Genomic DNA, 21,256 nt, shown 5'->3' with positions numbered 1-21,256 from the left:
TTGCAGCCTAGGTGGGCAAAGGGGCCCATATTCCAAAGAGCACCTTTCGGATTTCACTGGTCATTTTTTACAGAATTTGATTTCAAACTCCTTACCACACATTTGGGCCCCTAGAATGCCAGGGCAGTATAACTACCCCACAAGTGACCTCATTTTGGAAAGAAGAGACCCCAAGGTATTTCGTGATGGGCATAGTGAGTTCATAGAACTTTTTATTTTTTGTCACAAGTTAGTGGAATATGAGACTTTGTAAGAAAAAAAAATCAAAAAAAAAAATCATCATTTTCCGCTAACTTGTGACAAAAACTAAAAAGTTCTATGAACTCACTATGCCCATCAGCGAATACCTTAGGGTGTCTACTTTCCGAAATGGGGTCATTTGTGGGGTGTTTGTACTGTCTGGGCATTGTAGAACCTCAGGAAACATGACAGGTGCTCAGAAAGTCAGAGCTGCTTCAAAAAGCGGAAATTCACATTTTTGTACCATAGTTTGTAAACGCTATAACTTTTACCCAAACCATTTTTTTTTTACCCAAACATTTTTTTTTTATCAAAGACATGTAGAACAATAAATTTAGAGCAAAATTTATATATGGATCTCGTTTTTTTTGCAAAATTTTACAACTGAAAAAATGTCATTTTTTTGCAAAAAAATCGTTAAATTTCGATTAATAACAAAAAAAGTAAAAATGTCAGCAGCAATGAAATACCTCCAAATGAAAGCTCTATTAGTGAGAAGAAAAGGAGGTAAAATTCATTTGGGTGGTAAGTTGCATGACCGAGCAATAAACGGTGAAAGTAGTGTAGGTCAGAAGTGTAAAAAGTGTCCTGGTCTTTCAGGGTGTTTAAGCACTGGGGGCTGAGGTGGTTAAAGGGGTTCTCCGGAAATTAAGAAAATGAAAATACTTAAATATTACTTTGTTATAAATATATTCCCAAATACCTTTCATCAGTTATAAAGGCTTATTTTACCTAGGGAGCAATCATTAGGATAAATAAAATGGCCACCATCCTATTAGTGCACACAGAACCTGTCCTAATCACACAGAAAGGAAAGTTACTTCACAACACTGAGCCAAAGAGCTGCATCATCCTCCTCTTTGCTCTACTAGTCAGGGATTATGATCCTGAATAAAGCTTAATATGATCTTCAGCTGAATCTCTGTAGGAATGGAGTTCATGAGGAGACATGAAGTACAGAGAGGACAGACAGGACAGACTGTGGTAATGGAGACTGAATACATGTGCTGCTGCTTATTAGTCACATCCCCACCTCCTCTATGTACTTCATGTCTCCTGTACTAATTGTACTCAGGATCATAATACCTGACAAGTAGGAGAGGAGGCGGATGAGGCAGCTTTTTACCTCGGTGATCTGAAGTAACTTGTCCTCCTTTGTGATTAGGACAGGTTTTATGTGCACTAATAGGACGGCGACTATTTTATTTCTCCTAATGATTGCTTCAAAGACAAAATGAGACATTATAACTAATGAAGGGTATTTAGTAATGTATTTCTAATAAAATAATATTGAATATTTAAATTTTCTTAATTCCCAGAGAATCCCTTTAAGAAAACGACTGGCTTAAAAAAATGGAAATGACCAAGCGCTGTAATCATGGTCTCTGTCACTAGTTTATACTGCCATCATAAAACTGGTGACAAATTCCCCTAAAAATAATTTTGTTATCTTACTTCCATAAACTTTCATATACTTTCTTAGACCATCAGTGAAATGTCTCAGTAATATGAATTATCTGTTATCTAAACCTGGGTGCGTCCTATAATAAGGAGCATGTTATAGTTCACAAAATATGGTATATTTACTCCTGAACAAGTATGAACATTTTTATGGTCAGCAACAAAAAGGTTACAACTTCTTAATCTGTCTTTATTTCCATCTCCTGGCAGAGACACTGTGTAAATAAATGTAAGAGATATGCCAAAAGAACATGATAAGTGAGCCTCTGTCAGGCTGAAGATCATCTCTGTTGTCATAGTGCTGGCACAGCTTTTCATTTTCCAGCAGAAAGCTTAGGAATGACCTCTGTACTATTGTATAAATCTTCCACACTGAATAGAGACATTGGGGGTCATTTATTAAGACTTGCGTCTAAAACCCCTGCGCTGGCGGTGGATCCGCTGAAGTTATGTAGAGGCGCCCGTTCTCTGGGGTCAGTTCATCAGGGGACCACATATGCAGTGACCAGGATGCGGGTATACTGACTCTAAATTATGCAGTGAGTCAGGATAAAGGTATAATAGTCTATTGTTTGTTTGTGACGCCAATTGCAGTGTACTGTCACAGGGCCCTCCAAGGTGTTATAACTCACGCCCCAGGTTAGGAATGCCAGAGTGGTGTAATGTCTCTGTATGGTAGTAGTAATGGTGTCAACGGTTTCTCCTTCCTGGGTATGGCTGGACTCCTGGCTCACTTGCAATAAATTGAGGGTAGTGATAGTGGGAGTAATAGAGGAATTTGCAGCAAAAATTGAGGTCCAGACTTTTGGTGGAGTTCAAACTTGTCTTTACTGATTGTAACCTTCATCCAAGCAAGATACAGCTTTTGTCTTAGATCCCAGCAGGTATTGGCAATGGTTGGCAGGGATTTATCTTCTGCTCTATCAACCTGGAGCTTGCAGGAAAAGACGTCTGCTTGTTAGCTCTATACTGTGGCAGGAATTTGGCTTCTGCACTTTCTATCTTCTGCTGTCTGGGGACTGACTAGCTGAGGAGGAATGGCTTCTCCTGGGTCTCTTGATTTTACTCAGTTATCTTCTCAGTGTTGTAGAAATATAAATAGTTGTAATCAGCTTGCATCAAAGTTTGTGTAAGGAAAAAGGTAAATCCCTCTTCCCTTAGCCGCAGTCAGAGACAGACCCAGGTGCTACCATCTTGATTGAAATTCTGAGCAACTCCTCCCTGCTCAGCCTGTACCTTTTATTTACTCACAAAAGGTGTAAAAGGGGCTGGCCCAAGACAAGGATACAGGAAGTGATAACATACAGGAAGTGATGACATATCAAAGGACAGGGAGGGGCAATCAATGTGGCTGGACAGACAATGCACACACCCCATCCCTGTATAAGGAAGGATGAGTCATGTCCATTGTCTGACCAGCCAGGTGGCCGCCCACCCCCCATCACTGTCAGCATGGACCTCATTCAATACTGCTCAAAAGTGATCAGTATCTAATAAAGATCATTCTACTGGTTCTTATAGGTTTGAGATTATCTGCGAGACATTGCTACGGCTATTGTCAGTATACGGTACGAGTATACCGACAAGGCAGATATGCATGTCTTAAAAGCAGATATGTATCCAGAAAGGGATAGCGAAGCCGCAGCAGAGGTATAATATGTATCTCTCGTTATGCAGACTTCACTTCTCTAATGTGTATATAAATTTGAAGAGAAGAAACCCAGTGCTTGCACTTAGTGCTCACAAACCAGCAAACGCCCCCCTACACACTGAGAACACGTCTCCAAGCCCATGAGAAGGTTTTCATACTGACGGTTTTACCACTGGTCCCAATTCAGCCAAAGTACCCTCTGCTAGAGCGTTCTCTGGCTAAATCCGACACAGGGAGACAGATGACAATCTATAAAAACACACACACATCCTAAAGTAAAATGTCCGCATAATAAAATTTCCACAACATCAGGGTATGGTTTCTTCCTGGAACTGGAGTTGTCTATGACTTTCTGCTTTGTGTCATCCAGCTGAGCTGCAGAGGTCAGACTGGGAATTTGATCAAATCTCAGCACGAGAATTGATCCTTGCTGTCTTCCCTATGCAGGGAGGGCTAGAACTGGTTCTAACTGGTTTTTTCCTCCCTTGCTGCAGGATGTGGAAACCTCCACTTCCCTTAAGCAGGGGGGGCAGAACAGAATAGGATCGTTCCACTCTGAATGGCCATAACATTAAAACTATCCCTACCAATGATGCTGCCATCTGCTGGTCAACCTTGAACATTACAAGGAAAAAATTACATTTAACATGGTTTTATGCACATTTGTGAATGATATAAGCAAAATCATATGTGATGACAATGTAAAGGCTCTTAACAGATAGTAGCAGGGTAGAGGAGTGTAGTAACACAACTCTGGGGTGTTACACATATAACACAAAAAAAAACTCCACAAAGCAAACAATACAAAAATGGAGGCAATGATATATGTGCGAATCAGATTAAACTATTGTAATAAATCCCATATGATAATGGTAAATCTCATGGCCAAAAGGAATAACAATTCCCACAAATTTGGGACAAAGTCTGCATTCCTGGGACATACGGTATGTGCTCCTTTTTCCACTGGTGATCAAACTTAGACACCACTTGATTATATGGGAGCCTATATGTATTATGTGCGACTATTTATTTATGCTGTAACTTTATTATTTTCTGATACATGCATTGACCAATGATTTTACTGTTCGACTGTAGTCATACTAGGTCTCTTCTCGGTTGGTGGTATCTATCCCTTGTCAGGGGCATATAGGGCCTACTAGGAGGTTCCTAACACAGGATCACCCCTATCAGGGAGGCCATTCCGTTTTGCTAGGCAGGGCTTGTAGTTTGACAGGGCAAGTGTGAGGGCGAGATATTTTTCCTTTCCTTGTCCTGCCAAGCCTTATTATTAATTGCTTTTTATGGGCACAATCTGGGTGAGTTTTAATGATCATCAGTAAAGGTAAAGGTATTTGTTAACAAGTGGGAATCCATAGCCACAGAGAGTTCCATACAATTTATGAAATTATTGGTAGAAGAGGAACAACAAAAGATTCACCTCTGAGAAACGGATTGAGGAGTTAACACAAAGTGCTTTGACATTTAAGGATCATACGGAATTCAGTAAACGTGAGTCAGAACTAGAAACAAAAATTGCCCGGTATAAATCTATTCTGGTTGATCGTAAACATAGACAATTTGTCAGAGATCTCGTTGAATTTAGAGATAAGATAGCTTAAATTAATCCTCAGCAGACCAATATAGGGTCCAATATTGAAACCTCTATATCTGAAGCAGGCAGTTTAGACCGTGACACCCCTAAATGACAACACACAAGGGATAGAAGAGGCGGTTATAGAGGACGTGGTCATGTAAGAGGGGGTAGGAGATGCGAAAAGGGAGATAGCAAAAGGAATAATATCTTCCTTGCATCAAACTCTACCAACCAAGAGACATGGAGAGACACCAATACACCACAGACCACCCGACCATCTTCATTACCTCCTCTTCTTCTCACAATGCCTCAAATCTGTTGTCACCCTCTACTTTTTTAGGACAAAGTTTACAACCGAACTCATACAGCCTACGAGAATGGACACAAATCCAACGCAAATAGATAAAAATTTGGGTTATGACCCCTCATTGATTTTCAACCTGTCGGGAACTACATTAACAGACTATGAATTAAAAATCCTGGTATTTATATTGATAGAAGTTTACATCCCTTTGTTCTATCGCTCTCGATTGATGTTGAGGCCCTCTACACATCCATCCCAAGCATTTCCTTGATACCAAAAGCAATCATTACCAGGGCCATAACAGTTTTGTTCTTCGTTTGCTGGAATTCATCTTGACCCATAACTATTTTGTATTCGATTCTAAGTATTACCACCAGCTCAGGGGCATCGCTATGGGGAGTCCTTGTGCCCCAACTTATGCTAATTTGCTCCTAGGCTGGTGGGAGGATACAATAATTTTTTCTGACCAATATGCTAATTGGGTCTCACATATTTTACTGTGGGTAAGATAGATCGATGACATTCTGATATTGTGGGCAGGTGAGAAACAAGATTTTCAGTTATTTGTTGAGGCACTGAATCAGAACAATATTGGGTTATTTTTACCCATGAGATACAGAAAGATTCTATAGTTTTTTGGGATATTCGGCTATGGGAAAAAGATATGATCTTTACATCGCAAAGAGACCTCTACTAACAGTTTTTTGCAATGGGGGAGTCCCACCCCACTAAAGAAGGGAATCCCAAAGGGACAGTTCCTCCGAATACAGAGGAACTGTACGATGAGGATTTTGAGAAAGAGGGTACCATTGTATATCAGAGATTTCGAGAAAAAGGATACCCGAGAAAAGTATTAAATCAGGCATGGGAATTTGCACGGAAATGCAACAGAACAAAGCTATTAACCCCCAAATGCAGAAAACAAGATGACAAAACTATACGTATTATTGGAACTTTTGATTCCTTGGCACAGGAAGTGAGAAATATACTTGGTAAATATTGGTCACTTCTGAAAACTGATCCAGACATCTCAGGATTCATTTCAGATTTTCCAGAAATTACATACAGGGAGTGCAGAATTATTAGGCAAGTTGTATTTTTGAGGATTAATTTTATTATTGAACAACAACCATGTTCTCAATGAACCCAAAAAACTCATTAATATCAAAGCTGAATATTTTTGGAAGTAGTTTTTAGTTTATTTTTAGTTTTAGCTATTTTAGGGGGATATCTGTGTGTGCAGGTGACTATTACTGTGCATAATTATTAGGCAACTTAACAAAAAACAAATATAAACCCATTTCAATTATTTATTTTTACCAGTGAAACCAATATAACATTTCTGACATTCAAAAACAAAACAAAAACAAATCAGTGACCAATATAGCCACCTTTCTTTGCAAGGACACTCAAAAGCCTGCCATCCATGGATTCTGTCAGTGTTTTGATCTGTTCACCATCAACATTGCGTGCAGCAGCAACCACAGCCTCCCAGACACTGTTCAGAGAGGTGTACTGTTTTCCCTCCTTGTAAATCTCACATTTGATGATGGACCACAGGTTCTCAATGGGGTTCAGATCAGGTGAACAAGGAGGCCATGTCATTAGATTTTCTTCTTTTATACCCTTTCTTGCCAGCCACGCTGTGGAGTACTTGGACGCGTGTGATGGAGCATTGTCCTGCATGAAAATCATGTTTTTCTTGAAGGATGCAGACTTCTTCCTGTACCACTGCTTGAAGAAGGTGTCTTCCAGAAACTGGCAGTAGGACTGGGAGTTGAGCTTGACTCCATCCTCAACCCGAAAAGGCCCCACAAGTTCATCTTTGATGATACCAGCCCAAACCAGTACTCCACCTCCACCTTGCTGGCGTCTGAGTCGGACTGGAGCTCTCTGCCCTTTACCAATCCAGCCACGGGCCCATCCATCTGGCCCATCAAGACTCACTCTCATTTCATCAGTCCATAAAACCTTAGAAAAATCAGTCTTGAGATATTTCTTGGCCCAGTCTTGATGTTTCAGCTTGTGTGTCTTGTTTAGTGGTGGTCGTCTTTCAGCCTTTCTTACCTTGGCCATGTCTCTGAGTATTGCACACCTTGTGCTTTTGGGCACTCCAGTGATGTTGCAGCTCTGAAATATGGCCAAACTGGTGGCAAGTGGCATCTTGGCAGCTGCACGCTTGACTTTTCTCAGTTCATTGGCAGTTATTTTGCGCCTTGGTTTTTCCACACGCTTTTTGCGACCCTGTTGACTATTTTGAATGAAACGATTGATTGTTCGATGATCACGCTTCAGAAGCTTTGCAATTTTAAGAGTGCTGTATCCCTCTGCAAGATATCTCACTATTTTTGACTTTTCTGAGTCCATTTTGCCTAATAATTATGCACACCTAATATAGGGTGTTGATGTCATTAGACCACACCCCTTCTCATTACAGAGATGCACATCACCTAATATGCTTAATTGGTAGTAGGCTTTCGAGCCTATACAGCTTGGAGTAAGACAACATGCATAAAGAGGATGATGTGGTCAAAATACTCATTTGCCTAATAATTCTGCACTCCCTGTATAGACGTGGGCGCAACTTAAGAGATACCTTGGTTCATAGCCATTTTGAGACTCACAAAAAATAGACATGGTTGACCAATAGACAGACTGGTACCTTTCGCTGCGCCCATTGTAAAGCTTGTCAATTTATCGATAGAGGGTTTCCGTTTTCAGATTCTAGTGGACATAGGGTATACCATACCAGTGTCACAGCGGACGGGGAACTCAGACACACAGATAAACCAACAACCAGGCTCTAGGCGAGAAGCAGGGGAAGGGTCACCTCCTAGCTAAACCCTGACCTCTTTCCCTGCACTGCTCAGCCCACATTCAGACCTTGAAGGTAGGAATCATGTGTCCTCGTGCCTGGGCTAAAACACCCTAGATTCCCTGAGATGGTGAAAAGGGGAAAAGGAACAGCCTGCTCGCACAGAACCTGGATGGGAAAGATGACACAAACACAACCTAGACAGCAATCAACAAAAACTGAAACCACACTTATCTTTTCTGAGCTGGAACAGACAACCTTCCTTCCTTGCTTCCAAGGCCAGACTGATTTCTATAACCCGCTCAGAACACTGGACTAGAGTGATATTTAAACCAATAACCCCACCCAGTGCACCTGATGGGAGGCGGGTCCAGCACGACTCCAAAACAAAACTAAACACGTGCTGCTATTCTGGCCGACCTCCGCACATAGTCAGAGCAGGGCATGACAGTACCCCCCCTTCTACGGGTGACCTCCGGACACCCTGGACCAACCTTATCTGGATGGGATCTATGAAAAGCCCTTACCAATCGGCTGGCACTGACATCCAGCGCCGGAACCCACGTCCTCTCCTCAGGGCCGTATCCCCTCCAGTGTACCAGGTACTGAAGGGAACCCCGAAGAACTCTAGAGTCGAGAACCCTAGAGATCTCAAACTCCAAATTTCCATCGAGGAGGAGGAGGCAATGGCGATGGTTCCACCGGTTTCACGTATTTTTTTAGTAAAGACCTGTGGAACACATCATGGATCCTCCAAGTCTGCGGAAGATCCAGCCGAAACGCTACTGGATTGATCACCGCAGATATTTTGTACGGACCGATAAATCTTGGACCCAGTTTCCAAGATGGCACTCTCAATTTAATATTTTTAGTGGACAACCACACCAGATCACCCACACACAGGTCCGGACCAGTCACACGTCTCTTGTCAGCCATTCGCTTATACCTCTCACCCATCTTCTCCAAATTCCCTTGGATCTTCCGCCAGATAGAGGACAAGACAGAAGAAAATCTCTCCTCCTCTGGCATCCCAGAGGAACCAGTCCCAGAAAAGGTACCAAACTGAGGATGAAAACCGTAGGCACCAAAAAATGGCGACTTACCCGTGGACTCCTGCCTACGGTTATTCAAAGCAAATTCTGCTAGGGACAAGAATGAGGACCAGTCCTCCTGATTCTCAGCCACAAAGCACCTCAAGTAGGTCTCCAGGTTTTGATTAGTACGCTCTGTCTGTCCATTCGACTGCGGATGAAAAGCCGAAGAGAACGAAAGTTGAATGCCCAGCCGAGAACAGAACGCCCTCCAAAACCTGGAGACAAACTGCGTGCCCCTATCAGAGACCACATCCGAAGGAATACCATGCAATTTCACAATATTATCCACAAAAATCTGCGCAAGAGTCTTGGCGTTAAGCAGACTAGTTAAAAATATAAAGTGAGCCATTTTACTGAAACCGTCAACTACCACAAAAAATTACTGTTCTCCCGGAGGAACTCGGCAGATCCGTAATAAAGTCCATAGACAAATGCTTCCAAGGACGAGACGGAATTGACAATGGAAGAAGTGAACCAGCCGGTCGAGTATGAGCAACCTTTGACCGAGCACAGGTCTCACAAGCTGCCACGTAATCTTCAATGCTCTTACGTAACCCTGGCCACCAGAACCTCCGAGACACCAGATCACAGGTGGACTTACCACCAGGATGTCCAGCAAGGACAGTATTGTGATGTTCCTTGAATACCTTGTATCGCAGGCCTTCAGGAACAAACAACCTCCCTGGGGGACAAGAACCAGGAGCCCCCTCCTGAGCTCCCAACACCTCCATCTCCAATTCGGGGTACAGAGCGGAGACCACCACCCCATCAGCTAAAATCGGAGCAGGATCCTCTGAATCACCTCCCCCAGGAAAGCTTCGAGACAAGGCATCCGCCTTGACGTTCTTAACCCCTGGGCGAAAGGTAACCACAAAATTTAACCTGGTAAAAAACAGTGACCATCTGGCCTGTCTAGATTTCAGACGCTTGGCAGATTGCAAGTAAGACAAAATTCTTATGGTCTGTATATACCGTAACGGGGTGAGACACCCCCTCCAACCAGTGACGCCATTCCTCAAAGGCCAACTTGATAGCCAGCAACTCTCTATCTCCAACATCATAATTCCTCTCGGCAACCGAGAGCTTCTTGGAGAAAAAAGCACACGGGACCCATTTGCCAGGAGATGGACCCTGCGACAGCACCGCTCCAACCCCCACTTCAGATGCATCAACCTCCACTACGAATGGCTGAGACACATCGGGCTGCACCAGAATGGGAAGAGACGCAAAACGCTCCTTAATAGCCGAAAAGGCCTGCAATGCCTCATCCGACCAGACAGAGACGTCGGCGCCCTTCTTAGTCATATCAGTGAGAGGTCTTACAATGGTAGAATAGTTTGAAATAAATTTTCTATAATAATTAGTAAACCCCAGGAACCTCATCAAAGATTTCTGATTCTCTGGTCGGTCCCACTCCAGAACCGCCCGGACCTTTTCGGGGTCCATACGAAAAACAGAGTCAGAAAGCAGATATCCCAAGAACGGAAGCTCCTGCACCGAAAACAAACATTTCTCCAATTTAGCATATAATTTATTCTCCCGAAGGATCGTCAAGACCTGTCTCGCATGATCCTGATGGGTCTTCAGATCAGGAGAGTAAATTAAAATGTCATCCAAATAAACCACCACGAATCTCCCCGCCAAATGATGAAAAATGGCATTGACGAATTGCTGAAATACTGCTGGCGCGTTCGTCAACCCAAAAGGCATAACCAGATTCTCAAAATGACCCTCGTGCGTATTGAAGGCCGTTTTCCACTCATCCCCCTCCTTGATTCTGATCAGATTGTAGAGATCAAAGGCAGGGGATATGGATCCCGGACCGTAATACGGTTCAATTCCCGGAAATCCAAACACGATCTCAGCGATCCATCCTTTTTTTTAACAAAGAACAAGCCTACTGCCACCGGAGACTTAGATGGCCTAATATGACCTTTTGCCAAACTCTCGGCGATATACTTTCGCATGACCTCTCTTTCGGGTTGAGAAAGGTCGTAAAGCCGAGACTTTGGCAACTTAGCCCCTGGGATGAGATTAACTGGACAATCATAGTCACGATGAGGGGGCAATTCCTGAGCCCCACCCTCCGAAAAGACATCCGCAAAATCTGAGAGATACTGAGGTAAAGCCATAGTGGACACACCAGCGATAGATGTGCCAAGACAATTATCCGAACAAAACTCACTCCAACCAATGATTTGTCTCGCTTGCCAATTTATAATTGGGTTATGTTTAATCAACCATGGTAACCCCAAAACTATAGGAGCTGGCAAATCCTTCATGACAAAACAAGACATAATCTCCACATGTGAATCACCCAACCTTAAGTGAATACCATGAACAATGTGAGTAAGACTCCTTTGAGAAAGAGGGGAAGAATCAATTGCAAAAACCTGAATCTCTTTTTCTAAAGTGCAAGTACTTAGACCCAGATTTTGAAGAAAAAGAGAGTCAATTAGGTTTACCCCAGCACCACAGTCAAGTAAAACTTCAACAAAAATCTTTCTTGCCTCTAGCGCCACCACAGCTGGAAGGAGAAAACGGGAACTGCAGGGAGCTTGCATACCTGCCTGCTCCACCACACCATTCACGCCACCAAGAGTCAGGAACGTTTTTTTTTTCTTTTTCTCTTCCAACTGCGGTTTAACAAAAGGACAAGCAAAAATAAAATGACCACTTTTCCCACAGTAGTAACACAGTTTGTGCAATTTACTAAAGTCTCTACTATCAGAACGGCAAGAAACCTGACCCAGCTGCATGGGTTCCTCCGCTACCCCAGAGCTACCTGTAACATCACCCTGGGAAGCAGTAGAGACGAAACCACTCACAGAAGGGATCCCTAGCGCGGAGGGAGCCCTACACCTTTCTCTAATACGTCTATCTAACCGTGCTGCTAAAGACATTGCATTCTCCAAAGAATCTGGGTACTCATGAAAAGCAAGGGCATCTTTCAATCTCTCAGATAACCTCTGACAAAACTGACTACGTAACGCGGGATCATTCCACTCTGATTCGGTAGCCCATCTCCTAAACTCAACACAGTAAGCCTCTGCAGTATGTTCACCCTGAAATAAATTATATAATCTCGATTCCGCCATCGAGACCCGATCTGGGTCATCGTAGATTAATCCCAGGGCCTCAAAAAATTCCTCCACCGACCGGAGGTCCCGAGAACCAGGCGGCAGAGAAAAGGCCCAGGATTGCGCGTCCCCTTTAAGCAGAGAAATGATTATACCTATCCTCTGACTCTCATCACCTGACGACGATGGACGCAGCCGAAAATACAATTTGCAAGACTCTCTAAAACGGATAAAGTCATCCGTACCCCCTGCAAATCGATCAGGAAGAGCCACTTTTCGCTCCACACAAATTTGACCTGCAACTGATGCCAGAGCATTCTGACACCGTGTGACCGAACTACGCAGATCCGCAACCTCTATGGATAATCCCTGCATGCGGTCAACCAGTGCATCGCCATCACAAAACCGCAAAGTAATGGCAGTCACAGTATGGCGGGTTATAATGTCACGGCAGACGGGGAACTCAGACACACAGATAAACCAACAACCAGGCTCTAGGCGAGAAGCAGGGGAAGGGTCACCTCCTAGCTAAACCCTGACCTCTTTCCCTGCACTGCTCAGCCCACATTCAGACCTTGAAGGTAGGAATCATGTGTCCTCGTGCCTGGGCTAAAACACCCTAGATTCCCTGAGATTGTGAAAAGGGGAAAAAGAGCAGCCTGCTCGCACAGAACCTGGATGGGAAAGATGACACAAACACAACCTAGACAGCAATAAACAAAAACTGAAACCACACTTATCTTTTCTGAGCTGGAACAGACAACCTTCCTTCCTTGCTTCCAAGGCCAGACTGATTTCTATAACCCGCTCAAAACACTGGACTAGAGTGATATTTAAACCAATGACCCCACCCACTGCACCTGATGGGAGGCGGGTCCAGCAGGACTCCAAAACAAAACTAAACACGTGCTGCTATTCTGGCCTACCTCCGCACATAGTCAGAGCAGGGCATGACAACCAGCTCTTTGGCTAACTGCAACACCGAGGGTGTGATATACACTCACCTAAAGAATTATTAGGAACACCTGTTCTATTTCTCATTAATGCAATTATCTAGTCAACCAATCACATGGCAGTTGCTTCAATGCATTTAGGGGGGTGGTCCTGGTCAAGACAATCTCCTGAACTCCAAACTGAATGTCAGAATGGGAAAGAAAGGTGATTTAAGCAATTTTGAGCGTGGCATGGTTGTTGGTGCCAGACGGGCCGGTCTGAGTATTTCACAATCTGCTCAGTTACTGGGATTTTCACGCACAACCATTTCTAGGGTTTATAAAGAATGGTGTGAAAAGGGAAAAACATCCAGTATGCGGCAGTCCTGTGGGCAAAAATGCCTTGTGGATGCTAGAGGTCAGAGGAGAATGGGCCGACTGATTCAAGCTGATAGAAGAGCAACGTTGACTGAAATAACCACTTGTTACAACCGAGGTATGCAGCAAAGCATTTGTGAAGCCACAACACGCACAACCTTGAGGCGGATGGGCTACAACAGCAGAAGACCCCACCGGGTACCACTCATCTTCACTACAAATAGGAAAAAGAGGCTACAATTTGCACGAGCTCACCAAAATTGGACTGTTGAAGACTGGAAAAATGTTGCCTGGTCTGATGAGTCTCGATTTTTGTTGAGACATTCAAATGGTAGAGTCCGAATTTGGCGTAAAAAGAATGAGAACATGTATCCATCCTCTGATGGCTACTTCCAGCAGGATAATGCACCATGTCACAAAGATCGAATCATTTCAAATTGGTTTCTTGAACATGACAATGAGTTCACTGTACTAAAATGGCCCCCACAGTCACCAGATCTCAACCCAATAGAGCATCTTTGGGATGTGGTGGAACGGGAGCTTCGTGCCCTGGATGTGCATCCCTCAAATCTCCATCAACTGCAAGATGCTATCCTATCAATATGGGCCAACATTTCTAAAGAATGCTATCAGCACCTTGTTGAATCAATGCCACGTAGAATTAAGGCAGTTCTGAAGGCAAAAGGGGGTCCAACACCGTATTAGTATGGTGTTCCTAATAATTATTTAGGTGAGTGTATCTCTGTAAATGCACGTGCAATTTGATGTATGTAGGTAAAATGTGCCTTGCATTTAAGAGCCGGAATTTGGAACATGTGGGGGATGTGAGAAATAAACGTGATAAACCTATCTCCAGACGTGACTTTGAAACATAATGGTGATGTCAGAGTGCTGACATTTTGTGTGTTAGAGACAATTAGGACAGGTATTGACACCATTTTGAAACAAAAAGAAACCAGATGGACATATAGGTTGAATACTATCACCCCTTGTGGCCCTAATGAGTATATTGATTTTGCGTGTTTCATTTAAATAATGATTTTTTGGGGGACTAGTCTGTCTATTGTTATTTTTTATCTTTGGGTGAGGTAGGGTGCTACTTATAATCAAATGTTACACCCATTATATATACCTTATAAGATGTGGGATAGTAACCTTCCCCCTATTTTACCTCCCCATCCCCCATCCTATAAGCTGGTATGAAGTGACACTTGAAGTGACAATGGTGTCTATGTCCTTCCTCCTGTATTACCAGTAAATCTGCGATTCACTTCCTGTATTTGCTGTCCACCATGCGGTCCACCGTCGACTTCCGGTCACATGACTTCTGGTTTTCGGCACGCGGGTATTTAGAGCAATGCCGACTGCATGTAGGTATGGACAGAGACCGGACTCTCCATCTAGATGGCCACCACTGCACCACCAATGTTCCTGTGCTGACCCAGAATGACCCTCTCCAGGCTTGTCATTTCAATTGGGATTAAGGGACGTATGACCATATTCTTCCCCTTTCTGCTATATCGATTGATTACTTTAATTAGCCTTTCCTACAGTTTTTCTAATTTTATTTATAAAGCCATATTATTACTATCAGTATTTAACTGGTCTGCTGTATGTTTTTAAAAGGGGCTTATTAGCAGGGCCGGCTCCAGGTTCATGTGGGTCCTTGTGCAATAAATCTCAGTGGGCCCCCTTGTGGCATTTGTCAAATGTCACCACAGCATCTGAGAGTGCTAAAAAATGGAAGCTTCCTGCTCAGACGCGCCTTCCCCCAGCGGAGTTAGGGGAAATCACACTGTTCTAAAAATGAGCCGCCACCTGTACTAGGCTTCCAGGCTCATTATTAGTATATCCCAGTCTAGGCCACTAGGTGGCAGCACTAAACTGTGATTATAGTGATTTCTATACAGAATAATGGAGCAATTTCCATTCTGTATAAGTTGCAATCTGATGAAAAGTAATAAAAAAAAGTAAAATAAAGTTTTTAAAATATAAAAAAAACTTAAAAAGTGAAATCACCCCACTTTCAACAAAATAAAAATAAACAAAAAAAACAACATTATGAGCATCGTTGCATGCGAAAACACCCATACTATTAAAATATTTAAAAAAGTTAGCCCATATGGTGAAGGATGTAACATAAAAAAAAAAGACTGAATTGTCGTTTTTTCACAAATTTATCTCCCAAGAAAATTGAGTAACAAGTGATCAAGTCATACACACCCCAAAATGGTATTGTAAAAAAAAAACAGATTTCCCTCAAATGAGCCCCCACACATCTCCGTAGACATAACTATAAAAAAGTTATGGGGGTCACCGGGGAGCAGGGGTTCTGTTAGGGTTGCCACCTTTCCCAACAAAAAATAATAGTTACACAAATCAAAAAGGTTGATGTGTCTATTTAGCCTCATTTTCTTTAATGATTCTGCTGGGATTCAAACTCACAGCCATCTACATTAAAGTCAAGAACCTTAACCACTGAGCTATAGAGCTTCATGTTAACCTGCTGTGACTATATTATGGATAAAAACCTCTGTAGAAGTTTCTCACATATTATGCTTTCATATGTATCAGAGGTAAGATTTTATATATTTATTTTTGTAATTCAAAATTTATTTTGTGCTATACATTTTTTTACAATTACAAAAAAAAAAAAAAGATACTTCTGCTATATAGGAATACCTAATACATGAGAAACTACTGTGAGGTTTTACTATTATAGCTTAGCATTGAGCTCAATAGCTCATTGGTTAAAGTTCTTGCCTTTAATGTAGAAGGTTGTAAGTTCAAATCCCAGCAGGAGCTTTTTAGAAAGAGAGGGTAATTAGACTTAAATACACAGGGTGTCCCCAAGCATACTGACAATACTTGGGGATACCCCCTTCATGGTCATAGCCCTGATTCCATATATGGACATATCCATATATGGAATCAGAGCAGGGACTCCTAAGCCAGGAAGAGTCTGGACTCTGGGATTCCCCACTATTCAGCGATCTGCCACTAGACCTAAGTGGGCCCCTGCTTATTAGTACCAGCTTTGTGGACATTGGATGTGCGATGTAGATGCATTATATTTGGTGCCAAATTTGTGGGGATTGTTATTCTTTATGGCCATAAGATTTACCATTATCATATGGGCATTATTGCAATAGTTTAATCTGATTCGCACATATATCATTGCCTCCATTTTTGTATTGTTTGCTTTGTGGAGTTTTTTTGTGTTATATGTGGTCCGCTGATGAACTGACCCCAGAGAACGGTTCAGAGAAACACGTCGGGACAAAGTTTGCATTCCTGGGACATACGGTATGTGCTCCTTTTTCCACTGGTGATCAAACTTAGATGCCACTGGGTTATATGGGAGCCTATATGTATTATGTGTGACTATTTATTCATGTTGTAACTTTATTATCTTCTGATACATGCATTGACCAAAGACATTACTGTTCGACTGTAGTCATACTAGGTCTCTTCTTGGGTGGCGGTATCTATCCCTTATCAGGGACATATAGGGCCTACCAGGAGTTTCCTGACACGGGATCGCCCCTATCAGGACAGCTAGGCAGGGCTTGCAGTTTGATAGGGCAAGTGTGAGGGTGAGATATTTTTCCTTTCCTTGTCCCGCCCAGCCTTATTGTTAATTGCTTTTTATGGGCACAATCTGGGTGAGTTTTAATGATCATCAGTAAAGGTTACATTTTACACTGGTGAAGGTAATTAAATTACACTAGTGACTACCAGACATCTGATGTCTATATCTATCAGAACTGTGATAATCTCAAATCACAGGAGCCCACTCTGTGCCAACATGGAGTCAACAAGGAATGCTGGGAGATTTCTGCTCTGAATCCCAAAGAATTGTGGATGCAACTCTGGACAATGGTACATGCTATATATCATGATCAGTGCAAGGCAAGTAATACTTGTACTTGCACAGTTACCAAGCTGTTTATGTAGATTAACTAGATGGGTAAAACAGTGTTCAAAGGTGAACTGACTCATTCTGGTGGCAGAAGAACTGACTCATTCTGGTGGCAGAATAACCTTATCTATATTTATGATTGAGCCTACTCATGGTAACCAGATAATGTAACAGTCATATCATTCATGGTTATAACTCATTCTTTAACAAAAGTCTTGTTGTATATTTCTTAAAGGGATACTCCAGTGATCTTTTATTATCCAATACAAAGTAATATTAAAGGGGTATTCTGGTTATGTCAATTTATCCTCTATCCACAGGATAGGGGATAACTATTAAATCAGTAAGGATCCTACCGCTGGGACTCCCATCGATCAGGAGCCAGGGGGCCACATACCCCATGCAGCCCCCCCCCCCCCCCCCATAATGAATGGAACATAGCCAAGTTCTGGAGATAGCCAAGTACAGCTTTTCAGAACTCCTATAGAAATGAATGGAGCTGCTGTGGGCATGCCGAACCGGCCACTCGGCTCAATTCAGGGGGTTCCACGGGGGGCCCCTGTTCTCATGATCAGTAGGGTTCCAGTGGTAGGACCCCTCACCGATCTAATAGTTAGCCCTATTCTGTGGATAGGGGATAACTTTATATAACTGGAATACCCCTTTAACCGCAAACCAGCCATTAGTAAAACATTATTGCTCACAGCATACATTCTTCACCTCAGTTCATTCTTCCTCCCTGAATCACATGATTGCGGAGTGACTAACTCTCTGGTGCCTGTGTTCCTGTGCAGACCAAAGGTCAATCTCTGCTGCATGGATGTCATCGGAGTCTTCAAAACCCCTCCCTGCTTCACTTATACTCTGAGATGATCATCAATTGCCCCATATTAAAGCAAACATTCATTGCGGACACTAAATGGAGTACCCGTACATAACAAATACTTCTCACAGTGAAGGTGTAATTGCAGTATAGCCATCTGGACAGTCCTCTTAAGTCTACTTTCACACTCGCGTTTTGGCTTTCCGTTTGTGAGATCCGTTCAGGGCTCTCACAAGCGGTCCAAAACGGATCAGTTTGCATTCTAATGCATTCTGAATGGAAAAGGATCGGCTTAGAATGCATCAGTTCAGTCTCCATTCCGCTTTGGAGACGGACACCAAAACGCTGCTTGCATCGTTTTGGTGTCCACCTGATGAAACTGAGCCAAACGGATCCGTCCTGGCACACAATATAAGTCAATGGGGACGGATCCGTTTTCACTGACACAATCTGGCACAATAGAAAACGGATCCGTCGTCCATTGACTTTCAATGGTGTTCAAGACGGATCTGTCTTGGCTATGTTAAAGATAATACAAACGGATCCGTTCTGAACGGATGCAGACGGTTGTACTATCTGAACAGATCCGTCCATGATGGATCCGCACTTAAACAGAATACTTCACATCTCTCCCCTGTCCTGGGGGTACAATGTTCTGCGCTACAATGTTTCGATACAGTAAAAATGATCAATCAGCCTGGCGTCCATGAGAGAGAGATTGGTGCTGCAGCTGCTGCTGATAGCAAGAAAACTAATAGGAATGTGGCCAAGATATAGTTTTGGAGAAAGCTTGAAAGATTATGATGATTATAATATGGAAAATAATAAATGATTACAAATAGGGTTTAGAATATGTTGGAGACATGACAGCTATTCAGGGGCATGTAAAACACAGGACCTAGAACTGGCTTGAGAACAGAAAGAATAGATCAGTATATCATATCAAAAAACGGTCTACTGTGAGATATTTTGAGGTGCAGTCATATAGGGTTTTTGTGGGGGGCATATGTTATGAGTAGGGGTGCACCGAAATTTCGGCAGCCGAAAATATCGGCCGAAAATGCACCTAATCCACTTCGGCCGATATTGTTACATATCGGCCGAAAATATGGGGTGTGGGATTTGTCACCCACCATCTGCGGGCGGGCGCCGGGCGGGCGGTTTACTTTGTCACTGCATCTTAATTTTACCTTACAATCGTGAGGCTCCAGTAACTAACAACTCTGCAGGCAGAGCGGAGGGCGGCGTAACGTCACTTACTCACGTGACGCGCCTGCTCCGCCTCCTTCATTCATAAAGTGGGCGGAGCAGGTGCGTCACGTGAGTAAGTGACGTTACGCCGCCCTCCGCTCTGCCTGCAGAGTTGTTAGTTACTGGAGCCTCACGATTGTAAGGTAAAATTAAGATGTAGTGAGTGATTAGTCTGCTGTGAGCAGCAGGGCCGGGGCTGTTATGGGTAGGGGGATCGGTCTATGGCACTGCTATGGGGAGGGGGGATCTGTGCACTGCTATGGGGAGGGGGGATCTGTGCACTGTTATGGGGAAAGGGATCTGTGCACTGTTATGGGGAAAGGGATCTGTGCACTGTTATGGGGAAAGGGATCTGTGCACTGTTATGGGGAAAGGGATCTGTGCACTGTTATGGGGAAAGGGATCTGTGCACTGTTATGGGGAAAGGGATCTGTGCACTGTTATGCCCATAACAGTGCACATATCCCCCCCTCCATAACAGAGCCACCCACAGATCCCCCTCTCCATAACAGCGCCACCCACAGATCCCCCTCTCCATAACAGTGCCACCCACAGATCCCCCTCTCCATAACAGCGCCACCCACAGATCCCCCTCTCCATAACAGCGCCACCCACAGATCCCCCTCTCCATAACAGCGCCACCCACAGATCCCCCTCTCCATAGCGCCACCCACAGATCCCCCTTTCCATAGCGCCACCCACAGATCCCCCTTTCCATAACAGCGCCACCCACAGATCCCCCTCTCCATAACAGCGCCACCCACAGATCCCCCTCTCCATAACAGCGCCACCCACAGATCCCCCTCTCCATAGCGCCACCCACAGATCCCCCTCTCCATAACAGCGCCACCCACAGATCCCCCTCTCCATAACAGCGCCACCCACAGATCCCCCTCTCCATAACAGCGCCACCCACAGATCCCCCTCTCCATAACAGCGCCACCCACAGATGAATTTCATTCATGAAAAAGAATTATTAATAAAATCATTAAAAAAAAAGTATTTTAAAAGTATTTGGGCAAAAAGGCAGTTTCGGTTTCGGTTTTCGGTCAAGGGCATCCTGAATTTTCGGTTTCGGTTTCGGACCAGAATTTTCATTTCGGTGCACCCCTAGTTATGAGTTAACATCATTTGTAGATATTCCCAAACTATAAAAGGTTTCCCTATGGCCAGGGGCGTGCATGGCCCATAGCAAGAATCTAAATTGGGCCCCCATCACCCATTTATAGCCACTCCCACTATCCATTCCTTAGCCCTCCACTTGCTCCATGAACTGTGGGTGCTGCTGCATGTTATATTGTGTACCATCAGGGCCAGACTAGGATTACAAAACAGCCCTGGCCCACAAACCGTACCAGCCAAATAATGGTGTGCAATGCATACTGCAGAGGTGAACTTTGGTAAGTTTTGTTTTACTTAGTTATGCCCCTATATAAACCATTAATGCAAGAAAAAAATCAAAGTCAAACACAAAAATGCCTAATCACATGGTCAGGGACATGCTTTACCCTCCCCAACTGCAACACAGACCATGATAAAGCTCAAAATACCAATGAGCAGCATCTGATACCAGCGTGCATCCCAAAATACTTCCCTAACTTCACCATATAAGTACAACATTGTAGCACAAGATATCTCCCCAACGGCACCAAATAAATACCACCATGAAGTACAAAATACTGAGCATTATTGTCCTCTGACATCTCTTCCC

The sequence above is a fragment of the Bufo bufo genome, chromosome 5, assembly GCF_905171765.1.
Source record: "Bufo bufo chromosome 5, aBufBuf1.1, whole genome shotgun sequence".
NCBI lineage: Eukaryota > Metazoa > Chordata > Amphibia > Anura > Bufonidae > Bufo > Bufo bufo.
Note: the sequence above shows the minus strand (reverse complement) of the source record.